Raw genomic sequence first — 24,598 nt, forward strand, 5'->3', positions numbered from 1 at the left:
TTTTGTAACAGAAAAAAACCCCAAATGCCTTCAGAATGTTACCCCTTTCTTCTGTTACCTTCTTTTGCTTCTTTGGCACCAAGAGCGTGAAAAAACAATGCTGCTTTCCCTGCCTTCAATGCTTGGCAGCCTTTTCTCAAACAAAAACACTCTGATTCAGTGGATGCTCTGCCCACTATTACAGATAACATGGTTTTCCAAAAGTGAGTCTTTTAAGGACAGAGTCGGGGGTAGCTTTATTTGCAGTCATTCACCAACTAGTATCCCATTTAGGATCTAGTAAGATCTGGCTCTTAGCATCTTCCTCTGCTGTACATGGCATTTGCATGGATATTATGCAAAACAGCGATGAAAATAAATGGCCTGGGTTGTTGTGTTTACACAGAGTACATATCTCTCGTGTATTCTCACTATGATTAAAAGGCACAGGCGTGAAGAGTCCATCTCTGCATGGAAATAGCATGTTGGGCAGAGTGGAGGCAGTAAGAAACTCTACTGACTCTTACACTGACGAGAAGAAAAAACTCCTGCATTATCAAAACACTAGACAAATTGTATCACTTAAAACAGTCACTACTCCTAGGTTTCAGTATGCTTCATTGGAAAGCAACTTTTTAATAGCATTATTAAGGTATCACACCATGATTTATTCTTACTTGGTTTTCAACTTAAAGTGTTTTTGCCTCCTGCATTTCCTTTTTTGGCTTTAATGAAGGGTGGCCCAATAATATTTAAATTTAAAAAACCAAACCCAGCACAAAATATATCTGTTTTGATTTACAGGGTCAGAGGAAGAGATTTGAAATGTCCAATTAATCCAAACACTATTTCCAGTCTTCCTTCTCGTTCACTCACTATTCTGCTTATTTCCCTTTTTACCCTTGAATAACATATGAATAAGCCAAGCCATATGAATATCCCATTTATTTGCTCATTACATAACCCATTCCTGCTGTATTATCATTCCATACTTCAATAACTGTGCATGTACTTGTTGCCCCATCACAATAAACCATCAGAACGAAGAAACAGACTTCAGTGTGTGGGTCTCTCATTTTGGCAGGTTTAAGAAAGACAGGAAAAAGGGAAGAGGGGGAAAAAGAGCAGAGGAGAACAGGAGGGAAAGACAAGAGCAGAGCTTAGCCTTTCACGTGGGAAGGTATGCCAGAGGACAACCACAGAGCTTCTCAGCAAAGCTCCAGGGATCCAGGTCTGCAACAAGCCCTGTGCTGAGCACTGGTAAGGGGTGCTGAGCACCAGCTGCTCCCACTGCATCACTCAGGACTGAGCTTCTGTATCACAGACCATCGCACCCGCTGCTGCCCCCAGCACATGGCACCAGTTGTCTTCCACAGGGGCTTCCAAGCCCCTTGGTCACACCATTGCATGCAGACCCTTGCCTACAGCACGTGACAGGGAGGTGGCCACAGAGACACTGTGGCAAACGTCATGATGTCAGCTCTTTGACCCTGGACACAACAGTCAAAGACTGCAGCCATAGAGAAGCCATTGTTTTAGTGATACAATGCTAACAAAGTCTAGGAAAAGTATAAACTTAACCACCTAATTAATGAAACTAAACTCAAGTAATCTTCCCTCTTAAAAAACTCTGAAGGAGCACCAATTACCTTCAGTCACTTAAATGAACAAAGTTCTCTATGGTGTTACTTCTCAATTCTCGCAAAATATTCCTGCAAGTTTTTTGAGCATTATGGGAACACCAGAGTGCATGTGTTAAAATGCACATTTAACAAGCCTGGTTCTTCTCTCACTGAAATCAGCTGCCCTTAATTTGAACAGCAGGAGACCTGGGCTTTTTCCACTGGCATGTTACTTATCAGAGCTCTATAAATGTCACATCTTTATTTTATTAGTGAAAGACATATTTTATAGATTAACAATAAAAGAATTCTTGTATGTGAGTTTTCTAGCCCCTGTTGAGAATCTGAATTCTTGAAGGTCAAATAAAGCAGCCCGTAGGAAGGAGGAGAAGAAAATGCTCTGCAATATCCTTTTAAAGAGCCTCCACAGCAAAGAGAGAATAAATAGCTGATTTGTTACATGGCTTTGAGGGCAGCCACAAATGCTTAGACCACAGGTAAATGAACCTGGTCATGAAAGGAGCAGCAGCTCGTCCAGTACCATATCTACATTAGTTCACTTTCTTTGTGATTCAAGTCCAAGACTTTGCATTGTTCTATTTCCGCCTATTCCTCTGCTCTGGATTCCCTTTGTGACACTTTTATCAATGGAAAATCGAGGGAGGGATTTCCAGCTGGGAGCCCAACAAAAAAACAGGAGGTTCAGTCTGATTTTCTCACTTGTGCTGCAAGAACCATTTCAGCACTAGTAATAAAAGCAAAACTACACAAAGGAGAAAAAAAAAAAAGACATGACCTGAAATTATTTTAGCATCATAAATACTTCACTGCTCTTTATTCTGCAGTATGGTTAGTGTCACACATTGGCACAATAATTTGCTAGCTTAAATAGAGCTCCTTGCAAATAACGAATTTATATTAAGGGCCACTGTCAGCTAGAATTGCAGGGAAATACAAAGAAAAGATAAAAGTGCCATTGGTCAGATCTACTCTTTGTTATGCCCTTGCAATTTTGACAGATTTTTAGCTGCAGTGTCATAATATTAAAAAGTCTGACTGCATCCTCTGTGAGTGGTGAGGAAAATACACACAAACAACAAAGGAAGGCAAGCAGCACAGTGGGAGCCAGGCAAAATGGATTGTACACAGGGACATCCCCATGGCCACACCTGCGGGTGTCATTGCAGCAGCCATGGCACTGCCACAACTGCAGCCAGTCGGGTGCTTCACTTAGTTGTAACCTGAGGAGGTGGCTTTGAAAATGAGATCATTTGTACTAACAGGATTTTCAAGGTAATTTTCAGCTGATAGATTTGGTATCATTTACGACCAGAAAAGACCAACAATCATACTTTTAAACATTATGGCAGTACAAAACATTCATCTTGGGAGGCACTTGGTATAATAACAACAGAGTAACAACTCCCATGCATTTATGTGAGCACCATTTAACACGCTCCTTGAAAGTCCAGAGCTATTTTCATACACCACCAAGGAGCCTCAGCCACCACCACCTTCTCAAACAAAAGAAATGTCTCAAGGCTTTCAATAGTCAATTATCCAACCACTGCAGGCTCTGCTAGCGTCCTAAAGACAAGTAAAATCTCTTTCTCTTGTTCACATGTGTAGCCTGTAAGGGCTCTGCTGAGAGAAGTACCTTTTTTCTTTCGATAAGAAATAGAGGAAGTTATCATCACCTCAGTTGCACAAGCTTGTCAAAGCTGCAACAAGACAAGAAGAGAAAAGCTGAAAGTAAAATACAAGGGTGGAGAATCAGATGCAAAGGCTGTCTTCTTAAAAATAGAGAATACTTAAAGATGTGCCTTAAATTAAAAAAAAAAAAAAAATGGCAGTCGCCATTACCAAATAGTCTGAAAGTTCAGAAGGCATCTGAAAGAACACTGTATGGTACCCAAAATCTCTTCTATTTTTTTGGTCAGTTGGAAGAATATTTTCAAAAGCTCACATGGATTTCAGATACCTACACCGTAACAAATTGTAAACTAGGAAACCTTGAGAACTGACTGCTAGCATTCTCTGAATCTGTACCACAGACCTGTTACAGGGAGCAAGAGCTTGGGGAGAATCACATACCAAATACCTGCCCTGTAGATATCCCCAACAAGAGAACATGCCAAGCAAGAAGGGATAAAATACTTGCAATATTTTTGATGAAACTGGAGAGGAAGTGTCTTCATTCCTAATGCCACAAAACCCAAAGTTTTTTAAACAGGCTTCTATTTAAACCCAGTTTTACACTGAGCTTTTTATGTCCTCCCTAAGTCAATACAAAAACTTCATAAATGACCAGGCAAACCCATAGATCTGGGTTATATGTCCAGCTCCAACCTTTTACTTTATTGTCTTCCACAACATACAGAGCAATTCTCATTAAGTCACTGAATGTGTAAAAGCTCAGTAGAAAGCTAAGGAAGTTCCTAAACCAAAAATAATCTACGGGGCAAAATATGTGTGGAAAAAATCAATATAACTTGTGTGAAGTCAAATGAAGTAACTGAAGGAAGTCTACGTGATCCCAGCAGACACCATCTATACCACATCACAGACAAATCAAACAGGAGGAAACATCCTTGAAAATATTCAGCTATTTGGAATTCTCAGCTCCAAATCCACACAGCAGCACATGAGTAGGTTACATTAACTAAATCCATCAAGGAAATCTCCATATAATTTCTGATTACTGTCTAGGGTCTGGTTTTTCACTGTGGCCAATCTCTGAGGAAGACATCAGAAAAGCAAAAAAACCCACACAACACTAAAATAAACAAACAAAAGCCACTAAACCCCAAACAAACAAACAACCCCCCCATAAAACAAAGGAAAATTACCACACCCACAACTCAGACCAAATAATTACAAGCCAAAAAATGAAGTGAGCGAAGAAATCACTTCCCATCCCTGCAGGTAAGGTTGAAGTTCTCTAGCACTAGATTTGAAAATAATTAATATGATACCAACAAGTTAAACGGCCTTACAGGGTCTTTTTAATTTATTAAATATATTTTGCTTTAATCACATTAATTTTTCAGAAATGTACAATAATCTTTGTGGTTTAAAATGACTTTGTATTCATTTTTTAATGGAGAGTATTTTTATTCATCTAATACATTATCCTTTCAAGAAAATTATCATACTTGACTACAAGTACTTAACGGGGCACTAATTAATACTCCTATTTCTCCTCATTTAAAACTCCTTTGAGAAATGAGGTCAGAAACCTGGTTTAATACAGAAGACACTTCTCAAAGGCAAAAAGGGGAAGGGGCTCAAAAGGCACTTGTCACCCTTCTCCACGGAGGCCATCCCCTTTGAACGCTAAAGCCCAGCCTGTGAAGGATCGCTCCGGCCGAGCCAGCAGCTGATGCTAAGCCCCTGAGCAGCAGCTGGCCCGGCAGCACGTCCCTCTGCCCCGCACCTCACGGACGACAAGAAGGAATTCTCCCATTTCTTCTTGTTTAACGGGGTGAGTTTTACTTTCCCTAATCCCGTCAGCTTGCGGCAGGCAACCTGCCCACCTCTCCCCGGGAGCGCGGCTGAAGGGCTCGTCCTCCCACAGCCCGCTGCCGAAGCCACTCGTTCCCCGCGCCGTGACACAAGGACGGGCGGCTCCACCTCCCTCCGCGCAGAGCCCCCGCCCGAGCCACGGCACCCTGCCAAGGCTTCGGCAGCGGCTGTGCCCCGCCAGGAACGCCGGCAGGAAAACGCGGCTTACAAACACCTCCCAGAGCTGCTTCGGACTCGAGGAACTGCTGCGGGGTTAAAGGGCAAAAGCAGAGACCAAGCGCAAGCGTTTCTGAAGCTCTCAGGAAATTTGCAGACACTCACCCGTGGACTTCACATTTGGGTTCGCTCCGCATTGTCTACTAATTGCAATTATCTAAGAGCGGCTCCACGATGGGAGGAGGGGAGGAGAAGAAGGCTTCCTTTTGGCACAGCTTCTTCAGAGTTCAAAGGACACATATGGCCTGCAAACACAGTGCAGGGAATAATGTAAAATTAAAGGAGGGATGAGAGGAAAATGAGAACGCAGCAGGGACAAACGCTGTTCTGGATCTGCTTGACTGGAATTTTAAATAAAGAAACAGGAGGGAAAAAAAATCAACAAAACCCCCAGACTTATTTTCATTCCACATCTGAACAGAAGGAGGGATCACGGGAGGGGGCCCACATATGAAGGGAAGACCTCTGAGGAGCAGAACCTGAGCACTTCTGCAGAGGGCAGAGACCCTGAGCCCTACGGCCTCAGCCCGGCAGCAGAGCCAGAGGACTGCCCAGAGAGCAGGGCTGGAAGCTGCCGGAGATACAAGGGCTTCAGGAAATGTACCACCAACACCTCCAAAGAGACAGGATGGGTTCATTTCAGAATAAACACATGAACAGTACCAAACCTGCAGGGAAGGGCAGCCTGTCTACCCACAGTGTAAAGCAGGAAAAATAAAAGAAAGTCCTAATAGCGCAGGTCCCAATTTCCCTTGCACTGCTCGCCTCGCCACACAAAGAGAGCCACACAAAAGTCAGCAGCCTGCTAGATGGTGCCTGTGTCCATGCCAAAGGCTGACACCTGCTTGTGGCCTTGTCTTTGTTAAGGCAGAAACCAAAGGCTGCTCTTCTCACTGCAGGGCATATCAAGCGCAAAAATAAATAAATAAACAAAACAAAACAAAAAAATCCACAACAATTCTCAGTTGTAATTTCTACATAATTATTGCACAACAACCACCCATAATGAGAGAATGAATTTATAACCACACACAAGCTATATTTACCAGTGGACTGGTTACAAAGCAAAACAGCAGGAAACCACAATGTGTGTCTTCATCTTAGCTCCTCAGCAGTGGTGCAGAGCAAGGCTGCCCGTGCACCAAGGCAGGCTGGGCAGGTGAAACCCAGGCACACCCACCAAAGAGGAGTACAGCCTTATGGGGACAGAAGCTGGGCCGAGCAGGGCACAAAGATGCTGCCAGATAGTCAAGGGAAGCTATGTAGAGGTGCAGTTAGAAAGACTTGTTTGTCCTCAGGGTTAAACAGTTGGCCACATCAAGAAAACGGAAGGGAGTCTTGCTCCCCAACTACCCCACCTTCCAGAAATTTTGATACCTAGGCAGAATTTAAAAAAAAAAAAAAAAAAAAACTAACAAAGAAAACAAATTTAAAAACCACCCCACAACTGGAAATGCAGCTCCCTGTGCAGTCAGGATCCAGGAGATGAACCATCCCTGCCCCTTGAAATGAACAGCCACTCACAGACAGCACTTGGTGCTCTTCTCCCATCAGCTATTCAAGTTGGCCCCATGGCAAAACAGGCACAATTCAAACCAAACTGGGACAGTGGGATTGTACCACAAGAGGAGGCCTGACAAGGTCAGCAGCTGAGCCCCAGATGCCCAGATGACAACTTTTCATCAACTGGGGAGAGCTGATTTGGGTATGCCCACCAGACACCATAAATTGCTGAGCTCAGGGGACCTTCACCCCTTCAACACTGCTTTTCAGGCAAATTTGGCCAAAACTGCCTCACAACGTTGGAAGTTACTGGGCCAATGCACTTAAGGAAAGACAGGAAGCACACTCACAAGAGCCCCATTTCCTCAGGCTGACATCATACAAGCAGGCAGCATCCCTGCTGCCAGCAGTACACCCCTGACCACCTTGCCCCAGCTGCTCCTCCTCGCCTCCCTCTGTGCCAGTACAAACCCTCACGCTTTCCAGGCCAGCGTGAGAATGATGGCAAGATAGATCCAGGAACAGATCCTGCTGAAAACTTACCTTTTTCTTTTTTTTTTTTTTTTCCCAGGGATTATTTTTAACTTGGATCCTTTCCCAGACCCAGCTCAGAGCATGACTACACAACGCTTATGTCAGCACAAGGAAGCCATCTAATGAGCACCCATGAGGGGGGCAGGATCGCTGCCATCGCTATCCTCACCACCTTAATGAGCTTGTAAAACAACAGCTCATAGACAGCAGGTTAAAAAGTCACAGAGCTTCAGTAAATTGAGGATGGCACATACAAAACCAAAAAAATAAAAACTGAAACTCATACACACAGGTTATCTAGCCACAGCCATGTCAAGCTGCCAAAACACAGCAAAAGCACAGGGCCCTCCACTGAGGAAAAGCAACCCTGCAATCAGCTCCACCAAAACCCCAGTGCAGAAGGGCTCCTGACACACACCCACGGAAAATCTTGGTCATTACTACTTCCTAAATAGGACACGCAAAGAAAACCCACACCATGTAAACCACTTGTATCTCAGAATGACCTTTCTCGTATCTCTTTGGCTAGGCATGCTCTCTCTGCCCTGCTCTGTCCCTGGAGAGACACCAAACAGCCCGGCCCCAACTCAAGGAGGAAGCATAAAAGCAAAAGAGAAGGGAAGGTGAACGGATCAAACAATTCTCCTTCCTCATGACCTGTGGGTGCAAACCCATCACAACACATTGTGTATCCCTAAACACATGTTAAGATGGAGACAAAAATCCGTGATTACTGCTTCTGGTGTTTATGCTGACCAGTGCATTATTACTGCTCTGGTGGCAATCAGCAAATCTGTCATGAAAAGAAAGGATGTGTTGGGTTTGCTATCGATCCTTATAATTCCTGTCTGAGAATAATCATACCATCTTGAAATATAGCCCAAAAGAGCACTGTTATTCCGGAACTGAGCTGCTTTTGGAAGATGAGTAAAAAGCAGTTAGATGCTCTTAGATATCTTCTTGAGGTTGCAGACAATTGTTCCTGGCTTTACAGACACATTTTCTGATCCTTTAAGTATTCTCTTTCCCCTATAGCTGAAAGAGCCGCACACAAATAAAGAAAAATTTGGCTATTCCAAGAAATCATGTAACTGACTATACACAGAGGGCTGTCAAGTAGGCACAAAATAAACTAACTGAAATAATATGATCTTTTCTCCCTCTAATATCCTTCATTTATAGTCATTGTCAGTGTGACAACCAATAATAGTAAGTGGAATGATTTCATGCATGATTTCATATCTCAATATTTCATTAATATTGAGATATTCTATATCCCCTTGTGCAGCAGACACTTTCTATCACTTACTTTGTATTAGGGCAACAGAGTAAGGCATCTCAAATTAAGCCTGGAGTGGTAACCATTCCCTCAAACCAGAGCTAAAACCCAGACTAACAGACTGTGACTATTGCCAGATCACCTCTTTCTCCTCAGTGAAGTCTGGACATCACCAGTGGATGGGGAGGCAGAAGCACAAGCCTCTGATGGCATCCAAAACTGCCCCCAAAAATGCATATGAAAACACATATTCCAAGCATGGCTAGAACAACAGTACCAAACAAAACATATGATGCTAATCCAAGTGTTACAATAAATTGTCCATTGTAGCTGGAAAACAGAGAAACACAGCCCTGAAAAGGGATCAGAACAATACTGACTTAAAAATTGTTAAGGGCTCTTGTTAAGTGTACATTCTAGCATATTAATAAAGCAGGTTTTTTTGAAGGTAGGAAAAAATACGACAAAACAGGTTAACAAAATAAATGTAAAGAGTAAGGAAAAATCAAACATGTAACGCAGAAGAAAGCTGAGCTAAGAAATACATAAATATTTTGTGTGCATACGTGTGTGAAATTTAATATAACTCCTAATTCTTGGTATCTTGGATAATACCTGTCTGTTTTCCAGACCTCAGTTTCAGAAGTTTACTACTTTTTCACAAGTTGTTTCAGGAGGACTGTGGTCTCTTTAACAGGTAAGTTCTGTCTTCCATCCCACACATGTTCCCACTGACTCCAACCAGCCTAAAGTCAACTATAAATACAATGGAAAGTCAAATACAAAGGTAACTTGTTGCCTAATTTTTCCCCTTTTTTCTGATGTGCTATTAGGCTATTCATAATGAATATAATTTTTTTTTAATTAACAGGTACGACAAACAAAGCCTCTGATATTTTACAAACCTAATTGATGCAAAACACTAGATATGTGTTCTAGGTCTCTGTTTTTCAGATCTTTATTACCAAATTCTGACTTCTTTTCATTCCATTAATGCTTTCAACAGGTTATTAAAAAGCACAGTCTGCCTAATTTACTGTAATGTTTAGGATACCTACTCTAAATTTATGGAAGAAATCAATAAATTGATCAATCAACAAAAATAAACAGAAAAGTGACAAAACACATTTTGTTCTATTACTGTGGCAATTCTAAATGGTGTTTTAATTATTCATATAAATATCTCTAATGCATTAGTAAATGTGATGTATTGCACACCTACTTTTTTTTCTTTTTAATTCTTGGGTCTCAGTTCAGGAATGTGGTTCCTTGCAGAAATACAAAGAAGGCCTCTGAATACTTTTTTCAGTATTTGATTCTAAGTAGTCAAATGCTGTCCTGCTTTGGATCTACAATACCACAAGACTACTTACTCCACAGCACTCTCTGCTGAGAGCAGATCCTTAGAGAAAGTCACATAATGTCACACAGCCTTGTAACACACCACACAACACAGCCACGAGGCAGAAGCACCTCTCCATCGCTCCTGCTATAGCCAACAAGCAAATTCCCAGAACTGCAGCTTGGAAGGGGAGGCAATCATGTATATTAACATTCCACTGAGAAAACTAGGAGGAAGCAATGAGCTAGTGAGTATTTTTGGGAAGACATGTCAGGGTCTAAATTCTGGGCCTGCCTAGCCAAGCCCCTCCTCCTTTTTCGTCGACACATACGATTCTGTGCACCTTCTGTACTTCGCAACCCAGGCAATGCCTTTCTCACTCATTCACAGCCATGCTCACTCTGCCTACCCAGTAGCTACACTGAAGTAGTAACTACCATCCTTGTCCCAGGAGAGACACCGACAGCACAAAGAAAGCTGCAAAGCCCGTCAGGGATTCTGCGTAGAGGTGGAATTTTTCAAATTATAATGAGCTTCAAAAGAGAGGGCACAGAGCGGCACAGATACAGTCCCTTTTTACGTCAGAAGGCGCATAAAGGGTTGACTAACCTCTACTGCTTATTTTACGTTATAATCTCACCCCTCCCTTATTTAGCAACTTCCTCCTTAAGCCCTGGCATCTCTTCTCCATTTCCCTCACAATCTTGGGGCCTTTTCCTCCCGAGATTATAATCTGCTGGAAATTCCCCCTCCCTGACCACTACCCACATCCCAGTCTTTGTTCTGGCTCCCTACAGCGCCCAGTTTCTGGACAGGCTTCACATTCACTCCAGATTTATTGCTCTCCTGCTCTTCAAAGCTTGTGAAGCAGGTTTTCATTCAGCTACCCTTGCCTGCCAGGATGGGGAGCAGTGCATGGAAACTGAAAAGAGCTCATGAACACCAGGCAAGCAGCCCTTTGCAACTGAAACCCAAGGTAGAAATGCTCGCTGTGTGTCTTATTTAGTACAAAGCCGAAATGTTTCTGTCTAGGATGTCTGTTTGTATCTCAAGTCACAAAGAAGCCATTAGTACCAATAATGTGTCATTACGGGGGCGTCAGCAGAGACTCCACAGCTAAGGTTAATTTGAGATGCATAATTTAAAGCAGAAATAAAATCCCTCCATTTCACACTTTAATGACTCAATTCAAATCATTCTTCAAATCTGACACAGCAGCTCTTAAGGGGACACTTGCATTTTTTCTTGTCCCTATTTGTTTTTTCTGGCCAATTTTAAGTAAAATACTTATCTAGTGCAGAAGTAAAATACACAGATCTTCCATTTACAACCACTTTAACCTGTCTTCCCCTTCACATTTCTTTTCAGCAGTTCCATACTTCACACATTCACTCTGACACATTAGAATATGCATGATACAGGCCACTTCCGCAAGTTAAAAAAAACCAAACCCGTTCAGAGTTAAAATTTCAGTCACTGTAACCCCAGGGATTTGGCCAAGAACAGCTGACAACACTGTTTATCCTAAACATACCACATCACTTAGGTAACGGTAGTACCCCCACAATTCTTTGTCCTTAGTATTTCTACTCTCAGCATCCTGCTACAATACATTAAATACATAATCCTTGGTTTTCGAACTGAGGCAAAGACAGAAGGATGCTGTGGTTTCAACAAGTGCTTCAAGCTGGTCCAAGTCTCCCAAATCACTGATAATTTGTTCTGTCAGGCTACTTCCCTGAGAACAGCTGATAAAACACAGAAATTATTAAGCAAAAACTCATCACAACATAATGAAGCAGCATGATAGTGAGATCTTCATGCCGCTGAGGATGCAACACCTCTCTATCAGACATCTCCTGCCTGTTGCTGTGGATTCTTCAGTAAAGCTCACGTAATATTACAAAAATGCGTAGAAACACAGAATGATTTTTGTCATCCGACACAACTCTATTTTGTTCTGGACTTTCAAGAAATCACAGTTCAAGCACACAGACATTCTTTGGAGAGCTGCCCTCAATGCTAAAAATGGCAATAGAATTGCACAAGGCGAGGGGGAGGGGAGGGAAGAAAATTCCAAGAAAACTTTGACTCATCCATTGTAATTCCTCAGGTTTTTGGAGCAGAGAATGGAATGCCGTCAAGCTAAAATTGACAGAGCTATTTTCTGATCTCTAAGTGATGTCAATACTTCACAAATCCACAAGTGCTGGGAAAATTTTTCTCTGCAAAATTCTAAGAATGACTCTTAAAATTTGTTGGGTTGGGGGGGGGGGGGGGGGGGGAACCCAGAGCTAAAAGAGGTACTTGAAATTAAACTCCTACGTAGGTGTGTTTTTGAATACTGAGAGTATTAGGCTTCACAGCTTTTTGCTATCTGTGACTCAGACTTACTGCCACAGGTGTCAAGTGATCAGGGACTTAACTGGAGCTCTGCAGAAACCTACTGCTTTGTGAATATTTTTTAACTATATGTTTAAAAAAATCACCCTCAAAGACAGACAAAAAGCAAGCTTTTCCACGCAGTAAAGACCTGAACCTTTCCAGTCACCAGATTTTACTGTCCCATCACTTTTCACCTAGAAAAGCAGATTTTTCCGGTTTTCTGTTGTTTAATTCTTAAGGTTTTCAGAACCACATCATGTCCACCAGGGTTTTCAGAACAACACAATGTCAACCAAATCTAACAGGCAAAACAGCTTCTATAAAGTTCTGAGAATAACACATCTACTCTGGCACGCCAACACACTATTTTTAATTGAAGCTCATTAAAGATGTAATAGAAGAAAAATTATATTCACTTCCAGCACTGTTCCATCAATGCAATGAGATAATCATGCTGCAGTACCATACATAAAGCAATATTTATGAGTAGTGGTTTAGGTAATTTAATGGAAAGGCAGAAAGCAATGATTCATTCCTTCTTCTATCTGTTGCTGAAAAATTACTTTTGCCAATTGCAGGGCCCAAGCAGGCACACAGAGAGAGATTGGTTTCAAATGTTAGTAAAACAGAGACCTGGAAAATGAAAAGAGACAAGTCAGTTGAAATGCCGAACAAAAGGAAAAAAATCTGGATTACAGATGAGAATTACTTTACAGAGCAGCATACAAATGCAGGCCTCTGAAGTAATTTAAACCAAATGCAGATTGAGACTGAAGTCATTTAGTGAGTCAGCACAGTAATAGGACACTAAAATTACATGTGAGAAAAGTACAATACTTTTTATACAGCACACTCTATTTTATTCCAAATTTACCCAAAACCAAATTAATTGTATCCTTTGTGTTGTACCTTCTTCATTTCCTTTGGACTCAACCTCTACTACCTTCCAGAAAGAAACAAATTTCGTGCAGGCTGACTAGTTGTGAGTTCTGATGTCTAGGACTTGAATTTCCCTTTCACAAAAGTTTCATCTCCAGACCATGACCACATTAATAAACAATCATTGGCATGAACACTACTGACCCTCTTCCAAGTTATGATTACTTTCTTCTGAAAATTCTTTTTTATTTTTTTAAATTAACAGTTAAAACCAAAGCTGCAGAGAATCATTAAAGGTTCTGCTTCCCAGATTCTGCCATCCCAGAAGTTTTGACCACCTACAGCTTGGTACAGATGGGGACTTCAGTGATAAATATGCCCCCCATCAGTCAAAGAAAGACTTTGCTTTCTGTCTGCTTCAAACATTTTTTAAAACCATAACGGTTTTTAAACTTAAAAAGCAATCTTCATCTCATTCTTGCCTCATACTTTCAAAAAAATGTAATTCTGTGAAAGCCACAACAATTGCTTGTTCAACAGAGACTGCTACTCTCTGAAGTGCTTTCTCAGATAGATTTGTATGGACATACGTGGGAGAAATGAATACTCCAAAAATATCCATGATAGATAACAAGTAGCGTCTAGAAACAACAAAAAGAAACACAAAAAAAAAAGAAAAAGAAAAAAGAAAGTACTCCAAATGCAGCCCAAATTGGAATGAATGCCTACAGTAGCAACAGCACAGGAAGAGCAAAATGTTATTGTACAGTACTGGCCTGCAGCCCACAATTACAAAAAATACTGCAGTATTCCACAGTAACAGCACAAAATATTATCATTTCAAACAAGCAGCTGCAGCACCCTGCCCACAGCAGCCACGTCACAGAGAGCCAGGGGAGGAGAGGGCTGCCAAAGGACTCCCCACTGCAGAGGGGGAGTGGGCCACAGCGTTGGTGAACCCTTGGGACACCTTCTCCTGACACCCACGGCTCCATCAAGCCACAAAGAACCACTGCTCAGCAGTAAAATGCTCCCACATGGGCTCCAGCTGCTGAGCCCTCCAGCAGAAGGAATCATGATGCTCACCCTGCACTCTCCCTCTTGCTGTAGCGTGTCTTCTGCCAAATCTTTATTTTCACATTGTCTTGGATGCAATAAAATCTCCCCCATCCCAGCTCCCCTGCACTAATGCCTGTGGTACCTGGCCCCCTCTAACACCCAGCCAACAGGTTTTAACAGTGGCCTAGCCAGGGGTTCCCAGAGCAGAGATTGGCATACAGTGCCATTGTGATGGCTACCACTCACCTCCCCAGACAGTGAGCAGCTGCTCCACTGCAGGTCAGCAAAAGGGGAGACAACATGCACACAAGTTTATCAGCAATGCTCGTGTCTACTGCTGTACCCAAGGATGGCCAGCACAGAGGGCAGTCCCACCACAGCAAACAAAAAAACCCCAAAAAGCGACAGGTAAGTCTGTCTGCTCACTGGCATGCACTGCGCACTAATGAATAGCCCTAAGGAGGAATAACACCAACCACATTTGGGTTCTACATCGATCATAATAAAAGACCATCTAAGAAGCCACATGTTTTCTGCAAAGTTAATGCACTTGCAGAACAAGCAATCAGAGGAAAAGCAAAGCAGAAACCCGAACTAATGCACTACCCCAGTTTCAGCTGAGATGGAGTTAATTTTCTTCCTAGTAGCTTGTAAGTTCTGTGGGTTTTGAATTTAGCATGAGAATAATATTAATAACACACTCATGTTTTAGTTGCTCAGTAGTCAAGGACTTATCCTAAGTCAAGGACTTTCCATTTTCCCATGTTCTGCTATCAAGGAGGTACACAAGAAGCTGGGAGGGAGCATGACCCTGGACAGCTGGCCCAAACTGGCCAAAGAGATATTCCATACAATAGAGCATCCTGCTCCACCTGTCAAGCTGGGGGAGTTGTCCAGGAGGGGCTGATGGCTGCTCAGGGACAGGCTGGGTATCAGTCAGCGGGTGGTGAGCAACTGTGTTTTGTATCACTTGTCTTTCTCACGTTTTATTTCTCTTTCTCTTCTGGTTGCCTCCCTTTTCATTACATCATCATAATCATCATTACCACTACTACTGTTATTCTTGTTGCTGTTATTATATAATTAAACTGTTCTTATCGCATCACATGGGTTTTACCTACTTTTTTTCCCAATTCTCTTACCCATCCCACTGCAGGGATACGGGGAGTGAATGACTGCATAGTACTTGGTTGTCATCTGGGGTCAAGCCATGACACAAGCCTGCAAATAGAACAGATTCTCCAGACAAAACTGCAAAGCCTGAGCTTTGCCGCAGCTGCCTCAGGTATTCGGCCTCTCCCCACTGTCCAGCGAGCCTGAAGTTAAGTTTGAAATACACAGACACTGTTGGGGCACCTTTTAGAGATATTCAAACCATGATGAAAGCTGTTTCTCATGCAGCCAACCAGAGATTTGATGTTTTCAGGAGGGAGCAAATTAACTGCCATACCTAAATGTTCACCAATACCCAGTTCACCTGCACATCTCATCTTTCCCACACCAGATTTTCTCTGCCAAACACAAAGGAGACTGTAGTGTATATATGTGCAATATACATATATGCAATAAACTGCAGTAATACATGCACTAGATTGAAATACTGCATTTTTGTATCCTCACAGGCAATTCATTGGATAAAGGATTCAAAGTCCCACAGGGAGTTCTGCAAATACACATTAAGTCTCTGGGTGCTGGATTTGACTCTCTGACGTATGTAACAGATGTGTAAAGTAACACATAACCAGATGCCTCTCTAGTGCATGCATAGCTAGAGACTGAAAAGCCCTAAAATGTTGTGTCCAAGGGCAAAAGACAAGGGAGAGAATAAAAACAGAACCACATATTAGCAAGAAATGAAAAATTTGGGCCTTATGGATTTCTTGTCCACAATGCCGAAATTTTTCGTGTCTGTAATTCAGCTATGGTATCTCAAGAGAGGACTTTTCAGGAGGTGGGAGTCCAGCCACTGTGGCCTGATTTGCTCCATGCCAGGGTGATAAACCATTTCTTGATGTCTTTGAAATTTCAGGATCCTACTTCCAAAGCCTCCACTGTGATTTCAAAGACCTCCATCCAGAAGAGCAGTCTAACTCCTTAGAAGACAAAAATACTCAGGAAAAAAAAAAGCATATGGCTGTATAACAGTCACCATCACAGAGGCCTTTCTCCTTTCCCTGAGTTGGTGTGTCCTGGCCACAGTGGCTAGGAGAAAATACCTGCTGTGCTTCTGCAATAACCCTCTAAGGCAGAGGAGAATGATGGGTGAGAAAAAGTCAAAAACTTGTTTAAAAGCCTCAGTTTAAAATTTCTGTCTACTTCCATTTCATGAAGTAACTTAAAACCACTCTCTGCTAGAAACTGTGTGAGCCACTGACTTCAGATCTGGATCCTACCTTTTGCAAAGCTGCTGGTGAGCTTGGATCCAAGACTTTGGTTCAAGCTCTTATGTACTCCATACTGAAATTACTTATACTATACGTCCTTTATAATAAATAGCCTCACAGTGAGGAAGGACAGTATTGGCACAGTTCATTTTTACATCACTCTTTAGAAAGTTTAGGGAAAGCACTAGAAACATTACAGCTTTCGAATATTTTGCCTTACGTGGTTTACAGGCAGCATAGTGAAAGGCTGTGCAAGCTTCACCCATTTTCCTGGGACATGCAGTGTGACAGTGTGAGCCCCAGGCAGCGCCCACCAGAGCCGAACACAAGGGGCATGGTAGCACTGGCACGGCCACGTCTCGCCACAGTGCTGCCCTGCACTGTGCCACTGCACTCTCCTGCCTCCCTGCAGTGAAGGTCTCCCTTCTCTGTCCCCACCACCTCCTCTTTACAAAGGCTCACACACGCATACTGAAACAAAAGAATAATTCCATTATGTGCCTGGCAGCTTGTGCACTTTCCTTCTGATTCACAATAGTGGCGCCCCATTGAAAAGATCCATATATGGGGGTGGGGAAAAGAAATCTGAAGTCTCTAGCAAGCACACATATTATCAAAGCCTCATTTCCACTTAACACAAGTTGCTTTGGGATCTAATGCACCTGATTTGAGGGGAAAATACAAACAAACAAACAAAGTCTTCTTCCATTAGCCAAAGCAGGGGGTGGGGAAATCGAACCAGTGCCATCTTTGTTGAAGAGCTCCACAAAACTAATGGTTCAGGAGAGCTGAGGAGCATGGTCAGGGGACAATTTGTGACTGATCACTGCCATCTGAACATGGCATGCTGACAGCTGAACGAAGAGCAAAACAAAAAAGGCATGTGTTTAATCTGGGCAGGCTTGCTCCCCTGTGTTCACTCCCAGTGCAAAATACAAAGCAGGAGAGAGTCAGTCTCTCTGCCTACTCAGCTCAGCGCCCACATAACTCCCTGACATATACCACAGGACCTTCTCCAGGCACACAAATGGGGACATTATTTCTCCACATGCTGAAAAAAATAAGAAAGGAGAAGGATAGCAGTACAATTTAATATATCCTAAAATGGATCTTTTGGCACTAAAGAGGTTCTCTCAAATACTCTGACAATGAGCTCCTGCACTCTCTGATACAAAGAAAGCTAAAAAACAACCTCAATGATTTTCTGAGTATAACACAGAGCTGATAAAATTATTATAAAGGCCACACAGATGCTACAAAATACCTCTTCCTGAACTTCAACGCGTGCTTCCTCAGAGAGCAACAAGAAAGCAATTGTGAAAGGAAAAATCATGCGCCTTATCCTGGCCTGACATCAATGAAAAGAAGACAGCAATAAAAGCATTTTGATTTATGCTCCACAGAACCAAGAAGGAATGCTTGCCTCCAAGAGAGTGGGATGGACAGAAAGCAAAGGTGGGCTGTGGGTGATCACACAACGGAGCACTTCTCTCTCACTGGTTTGGCCAAGACTGTCACCTGCACCTGAAACAGGGCTTGCCCCAAGAGCAAGGTATTTCCCGACCTCAGCCTTCAAACAGGTTTGCATTAATACCTCATTTCACAACTACAAAAATTGCCTCAGACTCCTGCTGAAAGAGTTCTGTATTCCTGTTTGGGTTCCCAGTCCCTAGTGCAAGACCTGCACATAAAAAGGAGTTGGCTACACTGATCTGAATAACTTTTGACCTGTTCAGAAAAATCAGTACAAATACCTACAGGACCACTACCATCTCCCAAGCAAGGGCCCCTGCCCACTTACCAGAAAGGAAATATTTAGCTCCCTGCAGTGGGCCTGTTGATTTCAAAAGAAACTTAATAGCTCTGTTCTTACATAGCAAATACAGACCAATCACCAGGGTTCGGCTACGCTCTCCTCTCTTCTGAAATCTGGCAAGCAACATATGTCTGCAAATGCCACTTGCCAAAAGGTTTTGATTCTCTGCACATTTGTGGGAATGTATACCCTGCTTCTTCCAGGTTATATGTGTCTTTTTGATTCTGCAGATTCCTTACAGCAGTTTTGTCTCTTTCAGCAAAATTGTGGGGCAGAACAGAGTAAAAAACTTTAAATTTTTATTTGAGGAAGATGCTGGTGTTTTTTTAGTATTCATTTATGCAACATTTTCACTGGTTAAAAGTTTTACAACTGTAGCATTTTCTCCTTACTAGATTCAGGTTTGATTCTTTTCTAATGAGAAATGAAAACAAAACAAACAAAAAAGAAGACTAGAGGGAAAAGGTGAGTTTCTCCTTGTGCCTTGTCATTGTCTTTATTAAAAAAAAATTAACTCTGACAACACAGTTCAGCCTCAGTCAGGGAACTTTTAGTTTAGTTGCGATTTAAATATCCAAGTGCAATTTGCAACTCCAGTTATGAAAAGGGACATTATTTTCTTTATACATTTAACTCGATTTGTTCAAAGGCACACTGATGAAGCAATTAAGGCAGATGTATTGTTAAAGCTGGTATAGAATTCATAGGCTTTGCTAAGAAGTTTGGTATTTCAATGAGGTGTTTAAACATAAAAATGAGAACTATGTATTTAATTTTAAAATATCACTTAAGAATGCTGCAAAATCAGATTACTCATGACATTATCACCAAGAGTAAGAGATTAGTATATGCATTTTTCTGACTGTGTGTTGTATGTTCTTCAATAGCATTCTTCAATAGTTCCCATATGATATAGATTCCAAACTAGGAAATATTTAGGCTCATGTCTAACTGTCAGGCAGAATAGCCTCGTTGATTTAAACAGGGTTTAACCCTTATAAATGTCAGAATGATTTCCAGTTTGTGGGACTGGAACTCATGGGGCCCATTTTCAAAAAGACAAGTGCATTATGTATTTTTACTGCTGTTTCTGTGTTTGCCGTTACAGTTCTCTCCCTCCCTCTCCTGGCCTGTTTTTATTGCCCTCAACAACAACATCATGACACTCTGAGGTAAATAATAATTAATTTAATTACAAACTAACTGTAACTTATGACAAGACCCTCCAATCACTTACCTCAAATCATGAGTGTTTCAAGATGCAATTGTTAATCTCCTTTTCTCTCTCCTCTCACAGGAGATGTTGCAGACTTTTTTTTCTGGTATTTTGCATTAAAACTCTTTCCCTGTGCTCCAGGATCTTAAACAAAAACAAAAAAGGAAACACTCAGAATGAAAATGTCATTTCAAGCAATTGGTGGGTGGCTCAGGGGAAATCCCTGACCTTTTTTGAATGTATGTTTCATTATCTAAAGCAAGTGTGGTAACTTCCTCCAGCAGCAGCTCTTCTGTGAGCTGTACTTAAAAAAAAAAATTTAAAAAAGACCCAAGTGAATAAAAAAAAAAAAAAAAAAAACAACACTGGGTTAGACCACTCAAAAACATGGCATTTTAAAAATCCATAAGATAGCACACTACAAACTATTCATTTAAAGCACAATCCAGGATATATCAGACTCCACAAATTTATGATGGTGAAAGTGGAATAAAACCCAGAAGACAAACCAGAAGAAAAATCATTACGTAAAGTATTAAACTGCTACACAGTTTTATTGCTGCTATCACTGTTATTATCACTAATAAAACATATACAGCCCTCTCCCTCAGTCTTCACCGAGTTCCTGTAGTATTTCTGTAGTAGCAGCGTGGGGGAAGTAGTAGCCGTGCTGGAGAAGCAATGCAGCATTAGCACTACAAAACCCAGCCCAGCTGTCGAGAGAGGAAGGAAGGGAGGAGGAGCAACAAAGTAGATGAGTTAAGAGTAACTGGCAGATCTCTAATACAATCAATTTTGACATTCTCTACCATCACCAAAAAAGGTCTGAAGGGTTTTGACTTTTCAGCGAGTGCTGCTACCAAGAACAGTTTCTCACCACCCCCTGTTTCACCCTCCTCCTTCTCCCGTACCTGCAGCAAGGCTTGGCCAAGAGCCAGCTGAGCACGTAAGAATCCAAACCAGGCTCTGTCAGCAGGAAAACACTGCCAGCCAGTGCAGAGTTCACGTTCCCTCTGAGAGCGTGGTCTTGCATTTGCGTGGCCTCTCTGGATTACAAGTATCCTAGCTATTTCTCTATGAACAATTTTTAGGACCAACAATCGCATTCATTTTTGCTCTGTAAAAAGCCTGAAAGAAACTGTTCCCAGGGTAACACCTGTGGCTACCCCCACTGAGACCAACAAATTTACACAACATGACAAGGAGAGGATTTGACCTTGTGTGCATGTAAGCCAGAACACTTTGGTTTTCTTCCTTGGCTAGAACAGACAGGTCTGAATAATTTTCCCCTTGCTTTTAATTAAGAAATGAAGACAATATTCACAGCCTTCTGTGGCTTTATATACCTCAAAAAAGACAATTTTTCCAAAGGTGATCAAAAATTCAAAAAGTACAGCTTTCTACACCACAGTGTATTCCCCCACACACCCCACAGGTAAAAAAAACCCCAAAACTTGAAGCAGACCACAACACACAAATAAGGGGGACCTTGACACCTGTACAAAGGCTGTGCCTATGTCACCACTACCCAAAGCTGCTTATTGTACAAAATACTCTGCTTAATTAGCCTGGGCCCCTACTCTGCCATGCTTATTCCCACTGATGTGGTGCTGCCTCTTCCTTCAAGGAGCCTGCTCTCACTCTACACCAGTCAGGGCTGCAAGAGCCAAGCCTACCACTTGCAGGAAGCAGACAAAACCCTCTAAATCTGTGACAGACGTCCAGAGAAGGCTGCAAGTTCAAAGTGAAATGAGGACAGTCTGTCCATGACTCATGCCACCTAGAAACCCTTCTTAATTTAAGAAAAAGTGTTAAAGGGATTATCTTACAGAGCATCACCCTGCTGAATCAACTAGGTTCTGCCTCTCATTTTTTTTCCTGAACTCAAATATAAGGTGGCCAAAGATCAAAGATCAAAATCAGCATTAAATCCTCCCATTCTCACTTTACATACTTACATTTTAATGCTCTGTTTAAAGAGTCAAATAAAACTGTTTGATGGACATATTCCCAGCTATCCTCCAGGCTTTTCTGCATGACCTATGGGCAAATGCTATGTGACACTTCCTGAAAGGCTGAAATAGCTCTGAATGACACTTGAGCTTCTATAGTACAACTACAGCATGAGCATTTGGCTCCTAATGCACGCTGTCACTTAACCCAAAATTTCCCCTGCCCCCACCTCTACAACAAAAATAAGAGTCTTCCTCCACCTCAGAGGGCTGATGCAAGGAACACAACACCCATGCTGATTTAGTGGACAATCTGGAAACAAGGACAAAGTTATAGAAAGTTACATATCTCTTAGCTCAGGCTGAAACTTCACATACCCAGAAAAAGACCCTGCAAACCAAAATAAGGAGTGAGTCAGCCTGCCCCTCTGAAACCATTTTGCTGGATAGACATTTCACTAGTACAACTCTCTTCTCCAGGGTGCTCCCAGCAAGCGTGGGGACACTGAATGGATTCACTGTATTCACACAACAGCTTTACAGCTGCTGAAAAAAGGCCTATTGTAGGCCTGCATTTTACTATCTTGAGTAGCATACATAAAGTTGCTGTACAGCTTCCATTACCCATCTGATCCTTACAGAAACAGGAGCAACAAATCAGGGTTGTGATAAAAGAAAATTGATTTAACTGCGATGGAGGAAATAGTCTGGTTTTCAAAAAAAAAAAAAACCAAAACAGAAGTAACAATTTATAAATCAGAGGATAAAACACTAAAAATTCAGCATAACATAAATACTTTAAACTCATTCTGCCCTCCTTTTTTTATTACAATATAATATCTGTGAGCCAAGGTCAAATTTCACCATCAGAAAGGAGCATCATATGTATATGCTCTACCTGCAGTCACTGTCTACTCATGGCTTGCATCTCCATGAGTTTATAATATTTTCTCAGTAACTGAAATAGTATCAAAACCAACAGTGAACTCTTAAAAACAGAATTGTTGGTCACACTTTACAAAGACTCACTCAATAGCCAGATAATCCTGGACTTCGCAAAACATGTGAATAGATCTGACAGCCCCTTCGTAGTGTCTGTGGAGTCAGGGAAAAAGGACAGTCCTGAATTAGGCACATTCCTCCCAGCATTCGACTACTCCACTCTCCCCCTTCTGGAGAAATGAATGCAGCTTCAAACAAATTAAAGGAATATCTTGTCAGCTCCTTCACTCTTCCCGGTGCAATAAATGAGGCGGTGCTTGGTTTCTCTAGCTCCCAGCAGAGGCAGGTCTGAAGTACAAATCCTCCTTCCTCCTCCCATACACACAGCATTAACCCTGCCAGCTGCAAAGATGCTGAATTGAGCCAGGGCTATCCAACAGCCTATCCCAGCTGCAGCACGTGCTACTAGCAACCCCCAAGAATTAAATGATGGTTGATCAGCACACATCTCCCCAAAACACAGCACTTCCCTCAAAAGCGAACAGATTGGACAAAAGGTACAGGATCAATTTCTCTGCTTTCTGGCTTCAGAACCACAGGAACACAACAGGTGCTGTGCTGCTCTGCGCTCAAAGGCAGAAATATTTTGCTTTTCAGTGAGAGCTGAGACAGGCACTACCCCTTGCTTTGCCAGCTTGGGACTTTAAGAAAATACCAAGAGAGTAGCAGCCTGATAAAATACCAGCAGTAGGACGCCTTTTTCCCCCAGTCTCCCTTCATTTCACAGCAGGGCCTCTCTCAAAAAATCTGATAGAGCTGAATGGACTGAGATGATTTTCCATTCTAGGTAAACTGCACGTACACTATGGTAGCATGACTTGACTGTGATCAAAACTGATGAAAAACCACAGCAATGGAAACAAAGACTCAAGTAAAGAGAGAAATTAAACCTCAAGACAAGCTACAGAGAAAGACTCCTCTCTTATTTCTGGATTTGGGCAGGCTTAGCTACCTCCAAGCCTGGGGGGCAGACAGAACTGCCAGCTTCCCTTGCCATCCCCAGGGCAAGCAGTTCTGGGGTGAGCCTGGGCAAAAGTAGTACTATTGCCCGTGACAGGACAGAGTCAAGGCCAGTTGAGAACAGTGAATTGCTAAAATGTGATCTCATTTTGGAATGAGCTATGAGGGATGAAGAAATGACAGCACCAGGCTCTCTGCACACTTCTCGCCATGGGGACAGGAAGTCTTCCCCTTCAGATCTCACAGGAATGGACCTACTACTCTCCCTTGCCACTGCCAAGGGTCTGGCAGGCGGAGGCACATGTTTCTTTGTGCTATTTACTCCTTTTCCTGCCTTCTGCTCATAAGCACACACATACACCATGAACTCCTCTCTTTTCTTAACAGCCGAAGTGACTTTATTGCATGATTTTTGGACTAGAACTACCAGCCCACGCTCAGTGCCCCCATGTGCTGATGCCACCTGTTTATCATTACAAGGTGACACAGAGCCATGCTCTCCCCCACTTACCCTGAGGCATGTCATGTCTTTCCAAGTCATAAAGCCCCAGTCTCATCAGGTGCTGACCTCAGGCTCTCCCTGGCACCCTAAGTGCCTCCTTTATCCCAGCATGAAGGTCTGAGAGAGACAGACTGCATCACAAGTCAGTGGCTTCATCCCTTGGCAGCGACCCTGCCATATGACTGCCTGTGCTCAGAGGCACAGCCCTCCTTGGCTCACGACCTCTGAAAACAAGGAATGCCAGTGGATGCAGAGCTGAATACCCTCCTCCCACTCTTTCACTGGCCAAGCTGCTCTGAACAGTAACATACACCCTCCTGTAAAAGTTCAGCGCATTGCCCACAAAAAGCAGCAGGCAGGCGTGCCTCTGCTAAAGAGCACATACAGTTTAGAAAGAGATGTTAAGAAAATGAAATATGGTGTGATACTCAATGTGCATTTAC

The 24,598-nt window shown here is 42.4% G+C and overlaps 1 protein-coding gene across 25 annotated transcripts in view; it reads right to left on the reverse strand.

Moving 5' to 3' along the window:
• ATXN1 (ataxin 1) overlaps positions 1-24,598 on the reverse strand; it is a 338,211-nt gene that overhangs the window by 138,476 nt on the left and 175,137 nt on the right. For 17 of the 25 annotated variants that reach the window (XR_005255698.1, XM_038127009.1, XM_038127010.1 and 14 more), the window contains 2 exons: positions 19,761-19,883; positions 5,448-5,587 (listed from right to left, as the gene is read on the reverse strand). The exons of 2 other annotated variants lie outside the window; for them this stretch is intronic. The gene's annotated coding sequence lies outside the window, so the exon portion shown is untranslated. Of the gene's footprint in view, positions 1-5,447; positions 5,588-19,760; positions 19,884-20,357; positions 21,173-24,598 lie in introns of those variants that run through there. 6 more of the 25 variants (XM_038127014.1, XM_038127013.1, XM_038127012.1 and 3 more) reach the window with 3 other exon arrangements.

Source organism: Motacilla alba, chromosome 2 (genome assembly GCF_015832195.1).
Source record: "Motacilla alba alba isolate MOTALB_02 chromosome 2, Motacilla_alba_V1.0_pri, whole genome shotgun sequence".
NCBI classification, from domain to species: Eukaryota; Metazoa; Chordata; class Aves; order Passeriformes; family Motacillidae; genus Motacilla; species Motacilla alba.